Below are 18,116 nucleotides of genomic sequence, written 5' to 3'. Positions count from 1 at the left end.
AAATGTTTTTGTCTCCTCAACACTGTGCAGCTGCTGAGGGCTATTAGCTTCCCAAACTCTTAGGCTCTTCTTTCTGCTGGAGTTTTTATTCACTCATCCTGAACTACTGATGAATCAGAAAGAACATTGTGGGGCAAAGTGCTGGCAGATTGTTGAACTCATTTCATTCGGTTCCCTTCTCTCTGAGATCCTGTCTCCCCAAGTACTGGCTGCCAAGGTTTCTCTCCAATACTATTAAACTTTTTTTGCCTTTTATATCTTGTCTAGCTTTTTGAGATGTTCTCAGTGGGAGGGTTGGTCTGCGACAAGCTACTCTGCCATTATCAGAGTCAGAAATCTGGCTTTTTCATTTTGTAGCAAGGAAACAGAGGTCTGGAGGAAGTAAATGGTTGTCTAGTTTCGTACTGCTAATTAAGACAGAGCTGGAATTAGAACTCAGGTCTCCTGATACCCATTCCAGTGTTTCTACCACAACATGCTGGGCAACAACGTGATCTGAGTCAATCAGACATTCACCCAAGTCATCATTCATTCATTCAACAAATATTTTTCAGGAGCTTGATCTGTTCTAAGCACTGGACAGATAAATGTGTCTTTTCTTCTGACTGCTTTCAAGATTTTTCTCTTTGTCTTTATTTTTACCAGTTTAAAAAATATGGCATGGTAGGTATGGTTTTCTTTGTATTTACTCTGCTTGTATAGATGTACGTAGTTCATACATCTTCTTAAATCTGTGGCTTGGGGTTTTTCATCAGTTTTGGAAAATTCTCAGCCATTATGTCTTCAAATATTCCTTCTGCCTCATGCTTTTCTTCCTCTTGTTTGGAGACTCCAATTACATGTGTGTAATACCGTCAAGAATTATACAACTTTGGCGGGGGGTCAGAGGTAGGCAAGTATATTATTTAAGAAATAGGTTTACTTGCCTATTTCAGAGACATGGAATAACAGTGGCTTAAATAAAATGGTTTACTTCTCTTTTACTTGATAAGCTGGAAGTAGGCCTCCCAGGTTTGGTGCGGTGGCTGTGCTTCATCAGGTGTTGCCCTTATCTTCCTGAACCAAGAGGGCTTACAGTCCATCTCTGCTCCAATCAGAAGAATGGAGGGAGTGGGAAAGAAGACCATAATCCCTCCTTTCAAAGTTTCTCCCTGGGAGTTGTCTGCCTCACTTTCTTTCACATCCCATTGTGTAGAATTTTGTCATGTGGCCACAACTAACTGCAAGGGAGGATGCAAAATGTAGTCTTTAATTCTGAGAGGTCACTTCTTGGGCTAAAACTTAGGGAATCTATTGCTATGAGAGAAGAGGAGATACTAAATATTTGGAGACAATTCTCAGCCTCTTCCACAACAAATAATCATGATACAAGGCAACAGGTGCCAAACTGAGACCTCAGAGGAAGAAGTCAGAAAGATGTCACAAAAGAGGTAACATTTGACTGGGCATTGAAGGGTGAATAGGAGTTTACTGAGTTAAAAATGATCAAAGGACACTCCAGACAGGGACACTGGCATAAGCACTGACTCCTGAGAGCAGAATCCACATATTTTCATCTTTCTAATCCTAGTGCCTGGCACATAATAGACTACTATGATGTCAAATAGAATCAATTGTGAGGGCAGAGAGGGAGGTTTTCCCTCTGGGGACTGGAGTCCTAGTGGAATTGGATAGGCAGTACTAAGTGTCATAATAAGTGTCATATTGTGGGAGTGGGACAGGATTTGTGCCATTATAGAAATATTGAGATTTAAGGTGAAAATGAGCTTACCAAGTTGAAATTGCTTGGCAGGCAGCTCAGAGACAGTGAGAATTGGTGATGTGAGTTTGAGAGTTGTCCTTGGGAGAGTGATAATTGAGGTTGTTTGAAGGCTGCTTTCTTCTAAGGAGAAAATATATTGAGAGTAAAAAGGCAAGGACCCAATTTTTATAGTGGAGAAAAAGAACAACTAAGCAGAAAGGACTGCTGTGCGGGGCAGGCTGTCCTTGGAGAGCTTTTGGAGGTCTCTTTCCTCTCCAAAGGGCTTGCTGCCACTTCCAGCTTTGTCCACTCCCCTGGACCTGGCCCCACCTTCTTTCCTGTGACTTCTTCCCTTGATCCTTGATTTTCAATTAATGATTAATTCAATCTCATGTTCATTAAACTTTCATTAGGTAGTTCCATTTCGTTCATGAAAGGATTTGAGGCAACAGTCAAGCTTAATTTTTATTTTACAAATAATCCATATTCACTGTTAAAAATATCAGAAAATATAGTTATTTAAACAAACAACAAAAAGAACATTAAAATCACCTATAATCCCTGTGCCTAGATTAACCTTTTGTTACATATGTATCCAGATTTTATGCTGTTTCCCTTCCTAATAATATTAATGTCAACAACAGCTAATATTTATGAGCCCTTACTATGTGCCAGTCACTGTTATGTTTGATATATGTATTACATTATTTAAACCTCATAGCTATCTATGACATAAGTATTATTACTGGGTGGGCAAAAAAGTTCCTTCGGTTTTTAAGTACAAATAAAAGACACATTTTTCATTTTCACCAAGAACTTTGTTGAACAACATATTCACCATTTTGTCCCACTACCTTCTGCCATTTTTCAGGCAACTTCATAATTCCATCTTCCCAAAACTTTTTATCTTTTTGAGCAAAGAACTGTTCCAGGTGCCTTTTACAGTCTTCCAGGGAATTGAAATTTTTTCCATTAAGAGAATTTTGTAAAGACCAAAATAAATGGAAATCCGAAGGTGCACTGTCTGGTGAATACGGCGGATGAATCAGAACTTCCTAGACAAGCTGAAACAGTTTTTGCCCAGTCATCAAAGAAACATGAGGTCTTGCATAATCCTGATGGAAGATTATGCATTTTCTGTTGGCTAATTCTGGACGCTTTTCGTCGAATACTGCTTTCAGTTGGTCTAATTGGGTGGGAGCAGTACTTGTTGGAATTAATCATTTGGTTTTCTGGAAGGAGCTCATGATAGAGGACTCCCTTCCAATCCCACCATATACACAACATCACCTTCTTTGGATGAAGACTGGCCTTTGGTGTGGTTGGTGGTGGTTCATTTCGCTTGCCCCACGTTCTCTTCTGTTCCGCATGATTGTACAGTACCCACTTTTCATCACCTGTCACAATTGTTTTAAAAACGGAATGTTTTCGTTATGTTTCAGTAGAGAATCGCATGCAGAAATATGGTTAAGAAGGTTGTTTTCACTTAGCTTACGTGGAACCCAAACATCAAAGCGATTAACGTAACCAAACTGGTGCAAATGATTTTCAGCGCTTGATTTGGATATTTTGAGTATGTCAGCTATATTCCGCGTGGTATAACGTTGATTGTTCTCAGTTAATGTCTCCATTTAATCACTATCAACTTCAACTGATCTACCTGACTGTGGAACATTGTCCAGCAAGAAATCTCCAGCACGAAACTTCGCAAACCACTTTGACATGTTCGATCAGTCACAGCACCTTCTCCATACACTGCATAAATCTTTTTTTGTGTTTCAGTTGTGTTTGTACCTTTCTTGAAATAATAAAGCATAATATGCTGAAAACGTTGCTTTTTTCTTCCATCTGCAATATGAAAATGGCTACACAAAAATTCACCAATTTTTTTTTTTTTAGAATAAATTCTAAGTGTTACACGAGCTGCTTTTTTTTTTAAATTAATTAATTTATTTATGGCTGTGTTGGGTCTTCGTTTCTGTGCTAGGGCTTTCTCTAGTTGTGGCAAGCGGGGGCCACTCTTCATCGCGGTGCGCGGGCCTCTCACTATCGCGGCCTCTCTTGTTGCGAAGCACAGGCTCCAGACGCGCAGGCTCAGTAATTGTGACTCACGGGCCCAGTTGCTCCGCGGCATGTGGGATCTTCCCAGACCAGGGCTCGAACCCGTGTCCCCTGCATTGGCAGGCAGATTCTCAACCACTGCGCCACCAGGGAAGCCCACCAATTTTTTAAAAAAATTAATTTTTAAATTTTTGGTTGTGTTGGGTTTTTGTTGCTGCGTGCAGTCTTTCTCTAGTTGTGGAGAGTGGTGGGGGCTACTCTTCGTTGTGGTGCGTGAGCTTCTCATTGCGGTGGCTTCTCTTATTGCGGAACACGGGCTCTAGGCATGCGGGCTTCAGTAGTTGTGGTGGGCGGGCTTCAGTAGTTGTGGCTTGCGGGCTCTAGAGCACAGGCTCAGTAGTTGTGGCGCACGAGCTTAGTTGCTCCGCGACATGTGGGATCTTCCCAGCCTAGGGCTCAAACCCGTGACCCCTGCATTGGCAGGTGGATTCTTAACCACTGCGCCACCAGGGAAGTCCTAAAATTCACCAATTTTAATAAGTTTTTAAAAAAAAATTCACACTGATATGACAGGTGTCACAGTACAATCTAACAAAATTGTTTTGAATGAAGTTAAAGACAACTAAGCACTACTAGATCCATCTTATGGAAAAAACCGAACAAACTTTTTTGGCCCACCCCATATCCCAATTTTACAGATGAGGAAACTAAGACTCAGAAAAGGTTTGAAACTTACCCAGAGTCACTGAACTAGTGTGTTATTCTAATCTGTACATATATTGGGTTTTTTAACTTTTGATTTTGAAAAAATTTCAAATTTATACAAAAATAAAGGGAATAGAATGGTGAAGTCCTGTGCAGCCAGCAGCAGCTTCAACAACCACTAATTCACAGTCAATCTTGTTTTATCCATTCTCCTAGCCAGCCCCAACCCTGATTATTCTAAAGCAAATCCCAGACATCATACCACTCCATCCACAATACATGTCTCCGTAGATGAGGACCCTTTATAAATGTAACCACAATGCTGTTAGTACCACCTATCCAAGTAAGCAATGCCCTAACATCATCCACTTTCTACTGGTGTTCAAATTTCCCCAATTGTTTTGTAAATATTTCCTCACAGTTTGTTTGAATCAGGAACACACACACACTCCTCTACAGTGTTGGGGCTGGAATTCACACCCGCATTGGTCTGGCCACAAACCCATGCTCTTTCCAAACACCAAACTTGCATTATGAATTGGAGAAATCTATAGTTTATACTATAGTTAACTTGAGTACACACACACACACACACACACACACACACACACACCTCAATTTATAAGTTTTATTGTTTTAGGCAGTAAAGCTAAGGTATTAATTTGCAATTTCTCTTCACTAAAAAACTGATGAAAACCCTTAGCCAAGTATTCTCTCTACAATCTGCCAATTTTCTCTTCTTATGTCCTGCAGGTTTTTTGATCTCTAAGGAGTTTTCTACTCTGTTTTTATCCAACAGTAAGTTGTTCTGAGATTGTTATTTTCTTATTTAAAGATCTTTATCATTGATTTCATTCGTCTATCCATTCATCCAACAAATTAATTAAGCACCTATCATTTGCCAGAGACTGTAATTGACAGATATGGTTCCCACTCCTGTGGACCTGTATTCTTTGGGGAGAGGGAGAGACTAAAAATAAATGACAAATAATTAAAACAGTTTTAAATTGTGTTAAATACCATGTAAAAGCAGCAAGGAGTGAATGTAGAAAATAATGGTAGAAACTACTTTCAAAGGCATTGTAGAAAATGATTTGCTTTTACTTGCTGAAGTTCTTTTCATATGCATCCTCCATCGTTGGTATTTAAAAGAAATTAAATCTTTCAATATGCTTTTTGCTAACTGCTTGCTACTTGCTATTTATTAAAATATTCAATAGCTTTTTAAAAAATTGATTATGCTATAGTCTTGCTCCTACACGTCTCTAATTTGAACACTGTATTCTGCTGCCAGTGTGGTGGTGGTGGGACATTATACTTAATTTCTTTGGTGAAAAGAGTAACTTTCAGATTGAGTCTAAACAGAAAACAGATCTCCCATTAGGCAGAAACACAGTTACCATAATGCTTGTTGAGTCATTCTTTTTGGTTGGTGTTATTCAAGACATGAAAATGTTTTTAACTGAGTTGGTACATATTTGTTGAAAATTTTAAATCATATAAAAGTTCGTACGTGAAATAAAGTCCCTATCAAGCAAGCCCTGCTCCTTCCACTCTCAACCCTCAAGTATACACCTATGGCATTTTGGCATGCCTCCCTTCATCTTTTCCTGCATGTATAAGGTGAGCTAAAGTAGATTGGAGTGAGTGGGGGGAGAGAGAGAGAGAAAGAGAGAGGAGGAGGGGGAAGAAGGGAGAAGAAGCGAGAAGGGGATGAAAGAGGGAAGTGAGAACAGAGAACTGAAGCCAAGAATTCTTAGCAGACCTTGCTAGCTCCCTTTCCTGTCTCTAACCTTTAAATGGCTTTTGCTTTCCCCATAGATTCTGCGAGGAAAGCTAACTGTGGGGATGAGAGATGTTTGTGTTGCCCAGCCTTCATTCCCTACTGCCTCTAGTGAATCTCCACGCTGTTTCCTCCGTAGAAATGATCCAAATTCCCTTCCCAGCCATAACCCTCATTTCTCAAGTCGTCTGTGGCGGGGAGCTTTGGGCTCTTTTCACAAAAACAAGGCAGATCTGATTCTCCACCTCAGAAGTTCTTTATTTAAGCATATGTTCCATTGGAGGTGTGGGAGTAATTTTAGATAGGACAGCACCCCAACATAAAATAACTTTGAATTAGAGGGTGAGAAAGTTATTACCATTTTAATTGTTTCCTCATTTTTCTAATTGTTTCAAGGAGAAATTTAGCATGGTGGTAATGTTTTCCACGCCTCCCTAACTCATGCTATTCTATTTAACAGAGAAAATAAGCCCCAGGCTGGCATCCTTTGTCAGACGACTATTTAGTTAGAATTTAACAATATGATATTGTTTTCATTGTATGTATTTTCTACAGTTACATTCTATTTATGGCAAATGATTCTGGTAGGGATTTAGAGTAGAGATATAAAGTTTCCTTTGAAAAAATATTTATTTTTAGAAAAACGGAGTCAATAATAGTACAAGTGGTCCTAGAAAATAACAAAAATAATGCTGGTGATACCCCATGGATGGGAGTATGGGGAACAGGTAGACACCTCAATCAGAGTGTACATAGCCCCCCATCAACTCTACTCCTTTTTCCTCCACCCCTTACCTAAGGGCCTCCACTGCCTTTTCTTTGCTCTCCAGAGGCCCCATTCCCTCCTGGATGCAATTCTAAATCTTTCTCTGCTCCCCCAGAGTCATACTGACCTAATCTTGGAACTCCCTTTTCTAAGGGGATCTATGTTGAGGTGTCAATGGGTGTTACCTGTTCAATTTAATGATGTCATTTTAATAATGATAGATCACTTAGCTCAAGAGAAAGTGGAAAGAGCCTGATTGATCTGTGGTCAGATAGTTCTCAGACTAATTCCTGCCTTAACCAAATATTAGCTGTGACGTGGGCAAGTCAGTTAAGCCAAAAGAATTAGTTTAGCTTACTGGGGATTTAGGGAAGGGAGGAAGACAGCCTTGTAGGGCCACAGGCAGAGCCTTTAAAAAGCCCTCCCTATTCCTAGCTAGAGCAATTAGGCAAGAAAAAGAAATAAAGTGCATCCAAATTGGAAATGAAGAAGTAAAATGATCTCTTTCACAGATGACATGAACTATATGTAGAAAATCCTGAAGATTCCACACATTAAAATGTTGGAACTAATAAGTGAATTCAGCACCAGCACTTCTTCCTGCTCCTTTTATTGACCCCAGCTCTGTGCTTTCCCACGGTAGAGGCTTATTGAACATTTGTGGACTAAGTAGTTGTCTAAATGTGTGATTGATTAGTGCATGAGTGAAATAGCTCAGCAAATGTCCTGGTGGAAGGGGCCCTGGTCTAGGAATCAGTTCTGGGCTCTTCTCACAACATTCCCTGAGCCTCCTTTGCCTAAGGAGCAAGAGAGGGGCTTGGGGAGATAGTTGGAGCTCTCCACCAGCACTGCCACTCTGAGACAGGCCTTGCCGGCACCTCTGCCATCATGTCACCAGGTCCAGCTGACAAAGACACCTGTCCTGGAGAAAGTCACCTCAACTGACCAAATGACCAGAGGTCATACATGTTCTCCTCCAGTAGACCTCTGGGGACCCACACGTCATAGAGGAGCAGGATGTAATGCGGTGTTGAGGAGAGAGATTAGGGAGGAGATAGAGGTGGTGTAGAGGTGAGAGTGATTTCCTAAATTCCATTTTGAAGTCAGTTTTCAAAATCAGAGACTTGGAGAATACCCCTCTCCCCACAAAGAAACACCAGATTGTGAGAGACAGGAAATGTCCATCCAGAATTCCATTTTTCAAAGACAGGATCTGGAAGGTAATCGCCTGGCCTCCTGCTCTCAGGGACTGGAAGCTGAGTGGATGTTCTTCATGACCTCAAGCAGGCTGGGCTGACACGATTTTGACTGGCTGCTTACTTATAGTATCATCACTTTTCTGTTGAGTTTTTTTATTTTTAACATCTTTATTGGAGTATAATTGCTTTATAATGGTGTGTTAGTTTCTGCTTTATAACAAAGTGAATCAGCTATACATATACATATGTTCCCATATCTCTTCCCTCTTGTATCTCCCTCCCACCCTCCTATCCCACCCCTCTAGGTGGTCACAAAGCACTGAGCTGATCTCCCTGTGCTATGCAGCTGCTTCCCACTAGCTAGCTATTTTACATTTGGTAGTGAATATATGTCAATGCTACTCTCTCACTTCGTCCCAGTTTACCCTTCCCCCTCCTCGTGTCCTCAAGTTCATTCTCTGCGTTTGTCTCTTTATTCCTGTCCTACCCTTAGGTTCATCGGAACCATTTATTATTATTTTTTTTTAGATCCCATATATATGTGTTAGCATACGGTATTTGTTTTTCTCTTTCTGATTACTTCACTCTGTATGACAGACTCTAGGTCCATCCACCTCACTACAAATAACTCAATTTCTTTTCTTTTTATGGCTGAGTAATATTCCATTGTATATATGTGCCACATCTTCTTTATCCATTCATCTGTCGATGGACACTTAGGTTGCTTCCATGTACTGGCTATTGTAAATAGTGCTGCAATGAACATTGTGGTACATGACTTTTTTTTTTTTCTTTTATAAATTTATTCATTTATTTATTTATGGCTGTGTTGGGTCTTCGTTGCTGTGCAGGGGCTTTCTCTAGTTGCAGTGAGCAGGGGCTACTCTTCTTTGCGGTGCGCAGGCTTCTTGTTGCGGTGGCTTTTCATTGCAGTGGCTTCTCGTTACAGAGCACAGGTTCTAGGTGCGCAGGCTTCAGTAGTTGTGGCACATGGGCTCTAGAGCACAGGCTCAGTAGTTGTGGTGCACGGGCTTAGTTGTTCTGTGGCATGTGGGATCTTCCCAGACCAGGGCTCAAACCTGTGTCCCCTGCATTGGTAGGTGGATTCTTAACCACTGTGCCAACAGGGAAGTCCCCATGACTCTTTTTGAATTATGGTTTTCTCAGGGTATATGCCCAGTAGTGGGATTGCTGAGTCATATGGTAGTTATTTTTAGTTTTTTAAGGAACCTCCATACTGTTCTCCATAGTGGCTGTATCAATTTACATTCCCACCAACAGTACAAGAGGGTTCCTTTTCTCCACACCCTCTCCAGCATTTATTGTTTGTAGATTTTTCAATGATGGCCATTCTGACAGGTGTGAGGTGATACCTCATTGTAGTTTTGATTTGCATTTCTCTAATGATTAGTGATGTTGAGCATCTTTTCATGTGCTTTTTGGTCATCGGTATGTCTTCTTTGGAGAAATGTCTATTTATATCTTCCACCCATTTTTTTGATTGGGTTATTTGTTTTTTTGATATTGAGCTGCATGAACTATTTGCATATTGTGGAGATTAATCCCTTGTCAGTTGCTTTGTTTGCAAATATTTTCTCCCATTCTGAGGATTGTCTTTTTGTTTTGTTGATGGTTTCGTTTGCTGTGCAAAAGCTTTTAAGTTTCATTAGATCCCATTTGTTTATTTTTGTTTTTATTTTCATACTTTAAGAGGTGGATCAAAAAGATCTTGCTGTGATTTATGTCAAAGAGTGTTCTGCCTGTGTTTTCCTCTAAGAGTTTGATAGTGTCTGGCCTTACATTTAGGTCTTTAATCCATTTTGAGTTTATTTTTGTGTATGGTGTTAGGGAGTGTTCTAATTTCATTCTTTTACATGTAGCTGTCCAGATTTCTGAGCACCACTTACTGAAGAGGCTGTCTTTTCTCCATTGTATACTATTGCCTCCTAAGGTGACCATATGTACGTGGATTTATCTCTGGGCTTTCTATCCTGTTCCATTGATCTATATTTCTCTTTTTGTGCCAGTATCAGACTGTCTTGATTACTGTAGCTTTGTAGTGTAGTCTGAAGTCCAGGAGCCTGATTCCTCCAGCTCCGGTTTTCTTTCTCAAGATTGCTTTGGCTGTTTGGGGTCTTTTGTGTTTCCATACAAATTGTGAAATTTTTTGTTCTAGTTCTGTGAAAAATGCCGTTGGTAGTTTGATAGGGATTGCATTGAATCTGTAGATTGCTTTGGGTAGTATAGTCATTTTCCCAATGTTGATTCTTCCAATCCAAGAACATGGTATATCTCTCCACCTGTTTGTATCATCTTTAAATTCTTTCATCAGTGTCTTATAGTTTTCTGCATACAGGTCTTTTGTCTCCTTAGATAGGTTTATTCCTAGGTATTTTATTCATTTTGTTGCAGTGGTAAATGGGAGTGTTTCCTTAATTTCTCTTTCAGATTTTTCATCATTAGTGTATAGGGATGCAAGAGATTTCTGTGCATTAATTTTGTATCCTGCTACTCTACCAAATTCACTGATTAGCTCTAGTAGTTTTCTGGTAGCATCTTTAGGATTCTCTATGGATAGTATCATGTCATCTGCAAACAGTGACAGTTTTACTTCTTTTCTGATTTAGATTCCTTTTATTTCTTTTTCTTCTCTGATTGCTGAAGCTAAAACTTCCAAAACTATGTTGAATGATAGTGTTGAGAGTGGGCCACCTTGTCTTGTTCCTAATCTTAGAGGAAATGGTTTCAGTTTTTCACCATTGAGAATGATGTTGGCTGTGGGTTTGTCATATATGGTCTTTATTATGATGAGGTAGGTTCCTTCTATGCCTACTTTCTGGAGAGATTTTTTTTAATCATAAATGGGTGTTGAATTTTGTCAAAAGCTTTTTCTGAATCTATTGAGATTATCATATGGTTTTTCTCCTTCAATTTGTTAATATGGTGTACCACATTGATTGATTTGCAGATATTGAAGAATCCTTGCATTCCTGGGATAAACTCATCTTGATTATGGTGTATGATCCTTTAAATGTGCTGTTGGATTCTGTTTGCTAGTATTTTGTTGAGGATTTTTGCATCTATATTCATCAGAGATATTGGCCTGTAGTTTTCTTTTATTGTGACATCTTTGTCTAGTTTTGGTATCAGGGTGATGGTGGCCTTGTAGAATGAGTTTGGGAGTGTTCCTCCCTCTGCTATGTTTTGGAAGAGTTTGAGAAGGATAGGTGTTAGCTCTTCTCTAAATGTTTGATAGAATTCGCCTGTGAAGCCATCTGGTCCTAGGCTTTTTTTTTGTTGGAAGATTTTTAATCACAGTTTCAATTTCAGTGCTTGTAATTGGTCTGTTTATATTTTCTATTTCTTCCTGGTTCAGTCTAGGAAGGTTGTGCTTTTCTAAGAATTTGTCCATTTCTTCCAGGTTGTCCATTTTATTGGCATATAGTTGCTTGTAGTAATCTCTCATGATCCTTTGTATTTCTGCAGTGTTACTTCTCCTTTTTCATTTCTAATTCTGTTGATTTGAGTCTTCTCCCTCTTTTTCTTGATGAGTCTGGCTAATGGTTTATCAATTTTGTTTATCTTCTCAAAGAACCAGCTTTTACTTTTATTGATCTTTGCTATCGTTTCCTTCATTTCTGTTTCATGTACTTCTGATCTTTATGATTTCTTTCCTTTTGCTAACTTTGGAGTTTTTTTGCTCTTCTTTCTCTAAGTGCTTTAGGTGTAAGGTTAGGTTGTTCATTTGTTTCGTTTCTTGAGGTAGGATTGTATTGCTATAAACTTCCCTCTTAGAGCTGCTTTGCTGCATCCCATAGGTTTTGTGTCGTCATGTTTTTATTGTCATTTGTTTTTAGGTATTTTTTGATTTCCTCTTTGATTTTTTCAGTGATCCCTTGGTTCTTTAGTAGTGTAATGTTTAGTCTCCATGTGTTTGTATTTTTTACAGTTTTTTCCCTGTAATTGATATCTAGTCTCATAGCATTGTGGTTGGAAAAGATACTTGATATGATTTCAATCTTATTAAATTTACCAAGGCTTGATTTGTGACCCAGGGTATGGTCTGTCATGGAGAATGTTCCATGAGCACTTGAGAAGAAAGTGTATTCTGTTGTTTTTCGGGTGGAATGTCCTATCGTGTTTAATGTGTCATTTAAAGCTTGTGTTTCCTTATTCATTTTCATTTTGGATGATGTGTCCATTGGTGAAAGTGGGGTGTTAAAGTCCCCTACTATTATTGTGTTACTGTCGATTTCCCCTTTTATGTCTCTTAGCACTTGCCTTGTGTATTGAGGTGCTCCTATGTTGGGTGCATAAACATTTACAATTGTTATATCTTCTTCTTGGATTGATCCCTTGATCATTATGTAGTGTCCTTCTTTGTCTCTTGTAATAGTCATTATTTTAATGTCTATTTTGTCCGATATCAGAATTGCTACTCCAGCTTTCTTTTGATTTCCATTTGCATGGAATATCTTTTTCCATCCCCTCACTTTCAGGCTGTATGTGTTCCTAGGTCTGAATTGGGTCTCTTGTAGACAGCATATGTACAGGTTTTTTTTTTTTTTAAAAAGAACATTAGCATTTATTACATATTTACATCTTAAAACACCACCCAATTTAGTAAAAACAGGGCATTCAATGGCACACTAGCAGTGGAAGCTACTTATTAACTACCAATCATTTTTACAGGGTCATACCTATATAAAAATAAACACTAAGGAGAATAAATAGACAACGAAAGTGAATAAGAAACAAGTATAATTATAAATAATACCAGATTTTAAACGAATCTATAAAAGTTTCACTATATATGGATTTTCACGCACAGTAGGCAAAATGCATAGTCATCTCAAATTTGGAAGATAGCAAGTTAATAGATTTTCTCATTTGAGGCCTATCCAACCTCAGTAATATTTCTAGATGAAGCCTTAAGTTACTATTATATATTTTAAAAGGACTGGTCCAGTTGCATTTTCTCTATTTTTAATTCCTCCTCTTCATTTACAGTATTGGCAGCAGCATCATTATGTGGATTGTCTAGAAGGTCTTTGTTAAATCCATTTGATTCTTCCTCCTTTTGCTCCTCACCTGTACTACCCTCTTCAGGTGTCTGTGTACTGGGTGTGTTCATTAACAAGTCATCTCCTAGGGACTGACTATTACTCAGTAGCTTTGCCTGTCTTCTTTCCAAGGCCAGTTGTTTATTTCTCTCAATTCTTTGTTGTTGTTCTTCTGTTAGGCTTCTACTAGACTCAGAATCAAACTTTGCACTTTCAGATGAGTTTGTCAGAAAGGGATCTAACTCGGTAGCAGTTACATCATGGCCACTATTTTCCCCTACTTCATCTTTATTGCTAACAAAATCTTCATGTAAAATAGGGAGATCAAGGCGAATTTGTTTTAAACAGGTCTGAACTTCCTTTTTATTTCCCAGATATTCAACTCTGTCAATAAAATCTTCAAATTGCAGTTTAGGGAACAGCCTATGCACCCAGTGCTCCATGTGTCTGATTAGTGTCTTCAAGTCCTCAGCCTCATGACCTTTACCTTTGAATTTTGCCTTATCAAACACATGCCTTAATGCTGGAAGCCCTCTCTCTGAAATTAATCTCTCAGCATTCAGCTTGGGTATATTCCTTTTAACTGTTCTCTTTGGAGGTACAGGAGCACGTGCTCCTCTCCCTAACTCTTCCTCAGGTTCAGCTCCTTCACCATCTTCTCTCCGTGGAGAGGCTGGAGGTGGGAATGGAGGAGAAGTTTCATCTTCTATATGCTCATAATCTGGTAGGTCAATCAAGCCATTCTCCTGTGGTTCTAGCATCTTTTCCTCTCCTCTCTGCACAGGTCGCAGCTGGTCAGGCCTCCCTTCCTCTCCAGTTCCGATCAGCCCAGGTCCGTCTCAGTCATGTCCTCCTGCTTCCTCACTCCCTCCTTGCGACTTCCCGGCATCCCCGCTCCCCAGCCTGACTCCCTCGGCCGGCTCTCCCCTTGGGAACTTCACTCTCCCGCCAGCCCGCTCTCACCTCGAGCAGACTCCAGGTATTGTTTTTGTATGCATTCAGCCAGTCTGTGCCTTTTGGTTAGAGCATTTAATCCATTTATGTTTAAGGTAATTATTGATATGTATGTTCCTATTACCATTTTCTTAATTGTTTTGGGTTTCTTTTTGTAGGTCTTTTCCTTCTTTTGTGTTTCCGGTCTAGAGAAGTTCCTTTAGCATGTGTTGTAAAGCTGGTTTGGTGGTGCTGAATTCTCTTAAGTTTTGCTTATCTGTAAAAGTTTTTATTTCTCTATCGAATCTGAATGAGATCCTTGCTGGGTAGAGTAATCTTGGTTGTAGGTTTCTCCCTTTTATCACTTTCAGTATGTCCTGCCACTCCCTTCTGGCTTGCAGAGTTTCTGCTGAAAGATCAGCTGTTAACCTTATGGGGATTCCCTTGTATGTTATTTGTTGCTTTTCCCTTGCTGCTTTTAATATTTTTTCTTTGTATTTAATTTTTGATAGTTTGATTAATATGTGTCTTGGCATGTTTCTTCTTGGGTTTATCCTGTGTGGGCCTTTCTGTGCTTCCTGGACTTGATTAACCATTTCCTTTCCCATATTAGGGAAGTTTTCAACTATAATGTCTTCAAATATTTTCTCAGTCCCTTTCTTTTTTCTCTTCTTCTTCTGGGACCCCTATAATTCGAATGTTGGTGCGTTTAATGTTCTCTCAGAGGTCTCTGAGACTGTCCTCAGTTCTTTTCATTCTTTTTTCTTTATTCTGGTTCCTGGCAGAGTTAGTTCCACCATTTTACCTTCCAGGTCACTTATCCGTTCTTCTTCCTCAGTTATTCTGTTATTGATTCCTTCTAGAGTATTTTTAATTTCAGTAATTGTGTTCATCACTGTTTGTTTGCTCTTTAGTTCTTCTAGATCCTTGTTAAATGTTTCTTGTATTTTCTCCATTGTGTTTCCGAGATTTGGATCATCTTTACTATCATTATTCTGAATTCTTTTCCAGGTAGGTTGCCTATTTCATCTTCATTTATTTGGTCTTGTAGGTTTTTACCTTTCTCCTTCATGTGTAACATATTTTTTTGTCGTTTCATTTTGGTTGTTTTTTTTTTTATGGGTGGCACTGTATTCCTGTCTTACTGGTTGTTTGGCCTGAGACATCCAGTACTGGAGTTTACAGGCAGTTGGATAGAGCTGGGTCTTGGTGCTGAGATGAGGACCTCCAGGAGGCCTCACTCCAATTGATATTCCCTGAGGTCTGAGGTTCACTGTTTGTCCAGTGGTTTGGACTCGGAGCTCCCACCACAGGAGCTCGGGCCCAACCTCTGGCCTGGGAACCAAGATCCCACAAGCTTTGTGGCATGGTAAAAAAAACAAAAAAAAAAAAAAAGGAAAAAAGAAAGAAAAAAGAAGCAGTACAATATCAAAGAATAAAAACAAAATAAAATTAGAAAGTTAAAAATTATATTAGGAAAAATAAAAGTATAATTGAAACAACTGCAACAAGGTAAAATAAAACCACATCTGTTGAGATTTTAAAGTGAAGTCAGAAAGCAGTTACCAGAACAATCATCCAATCATCTCCTTTATTACAAGAGGATTATTTATAGAAATTCTTGCTTTAATATATCAACAGTATCTCCTCAAAGGAGGGCGTTAGTCATGGTTTACTCCAGGGGGAGCTCTCAATTTCTTTAGTTTCCTTTGCTTATGAAAAATCTCTTCGAAGCACCCAGTCATCTCTCCTGACATCTGAGGGAAAAGCGGTCTGTTTCTTAGTGAGTTTGGTCCGAGTAGGGGCTATATTGAGAAAGCTGAACTGTTTCTGTGTTCCCTCTGAGTTAAGTCTATAGACATTTGAAAGTCTAGGCTGAGATATCATAAGAAGCAGTGGACTGTCTGTCCACTGAGAGACCACCAGAAGAGCATCCTTGGTGAATTGACTGCTCTGCCTTGTGGGCTTGCACATATGTCTTCCCTGCTCTCAGCACCCATCAGTCCACTCAGGCTGACGGAGTTTGCAAGTGGCAGACTCCAAGCCTGAATGTCAATGTGATGATTGAAAATAAGAAATTGTAACTACCAGATGGACTGCACATTCAGGCACTCTCTGTTTGCAGGTACACAGAAAGGCAGATGAGAATCACAGTGTCTTTTGATGAGCATAAGAAGTGGGAAAGAGGATTTAGTTACAGGATGCGAGTTCATTTAATGGCATCAGATTTCAGCAGCCCTGCACATCCATCTCCTCAGGAGGAAAGCATCCTTCCAGGTGGAACAGAGCTTGCAAGGCCCTGATAAGGCTCCTTCTCCCAGCACAGAGCTTGGGTGAACCTCTCTGGCGTTTCCATAGCAGACCAACTTCCTTCAGATCAATATAGTCCTTCTGAAACTATGTTAATACCATCTGGTCTTATTTCAGTGGGAACCAGGCTGCCTAGGGTATCTGTTATGGATAAGGTTCTCTGGAAAGCAGCCTCTGAGACAGAGATTTGTGTGCCTTGGAGAGTATTCTTGGGATGAACACCTATGGTGGAGTGAAGGAAGCAGGATGGGGAGAGGGAGTTGAACTGCCATATAGATGTGACAACGGTCAGACAATCCCATGGCAGGTCCTGGAGCTAGAGTGGTCCCTTATAGTTGTTCTGTATCAAGGTAAGGGGCCCAGGCTTTGTTCCCTGTATCTATCACGGGATGAGGGTTATATATGGGAAGAAGGCATGACTTTGGGTGAGGCTGCTCTTTTCAACTGAGAGCAAGTCTAAGAGAAAAGCTCGTCTGAGCCATCAGATGCCAACACACCTGCAGCTAGGGCAATCGATGCCTCAGTTCTGCAATTTATACCCCTTCAGTACACACTGTGACTTGTGAATATGAGCCCTGATCCCAGAGCCTGATTCACAGTGACTGTTGAGCCCCATACAAGCCCAGCCATAGCAGTGCAACGGCATGTGAGATGAGAGTCAGAAGTGGCTGCATGGGATTTCATTCATTTGAAACCTTATTATTAGTTGTTATTGCCTCAGGCATACTCAGGGATGATAAATCCACATGGTGGAGGGAACATATGGCCATCACATCCAGTGATGTGGTCAGAATCTGGGTCATTACCACATTAGCCATACACTTCCTCTTCCACCATGCAGAGGGACTGCTATCCCTGAGCGCTCTGTTCATTCTTCTGTGTCTTTCCACCTGCAGCTCCCTTTGCCTGGGATGCTCTCTGCTTAGCCTTCCCCCACGTCCAGCTGATAAACTTCTACTCATCTTTCAGGGTCCGGTGTGAATGTCACCTTCTCTTGGAAACCTCCCCAGGCCAGCTCTTTCCATTGCCTAGCAGAATTTCTCATGCCCCCTCTGAGACCCCAGAGCACCCGTTATCCCTGCTTCAGGAGGCTCTCTCCATAATTGTGGGTCTGCTGGTCTTTTTCCTGTTGAGCTCCTTAACGCCAGGGGCTGGATCTCACCCATCTGTATCTCTGAGCGCAGAGCCATACAGACTCAGTGCATGAGCTGAATGGATGAAGGAGGGAACTTTGAAAGCTTTGAATCAGGAATGAAGGAGAACAGTCAGGCTGAAGAGAAGGCATGGTGGATTGAATTAGAAAGAGTTCATGTCAGGAAGCCCTGCAGGGAAGCTCCTCATCCTTCTTGACTTGAGCTACACAGTTTCACCTGAAAGTTTCTGTAACTAAGCCTTCTCCTGGGTCCATAGGTGGTACTGCCCTCATTTCTCTACCCTGTGCCCAGTGCTGTGGCTGAATATACCAGCAGTCAGTGCCCAGTCAAAATGTGCTGAATAAATAAGAGAATCCAGAATTCAGGGATAAAGACCAGGAATGGGATGTGGCGGTAGGAAG

The 18,116-nt window shown here is 40.3% G+C and overlaps 1 pseudogene across 1 annotated transcript; it reads right to left on the bottom strand.

The window, feature by feature from the left end:
• Positions 1 to 3,669: 3,669 nt before the first annotated feature.
• Positions 3,670 to 17,547, bottom strand: LOC309655186 (TIMELESS-interacting protein pseudogene; annotated as a pseudogene). The gene has a single exon. The product of its transcript is annotated as a TIMELESS-interacting protein pseudogene (transcript).
• Between the last annotated feature and the right edge of the window lie 569 nt (positions 17,548 to 18,116).

The sequence above is a fragment of the Balaenoptera physalus genome (assembly GCF_965194825.1).
Source record: "Balaenoptera physalus genome assembly, chromosome: 2".
Lineage (NCBI taxonomy): Eukaryota > Metazoa > Chordata > Mammalia > Artiodactyla > Balaenopteridae > Balaenoptera > Balaenoptera physalus.
The sequence above is the reverse complement of the archived record's forward strand: the minus strand, read 5'-3'. Positions and strand labels throughout refer to the sequence as shown.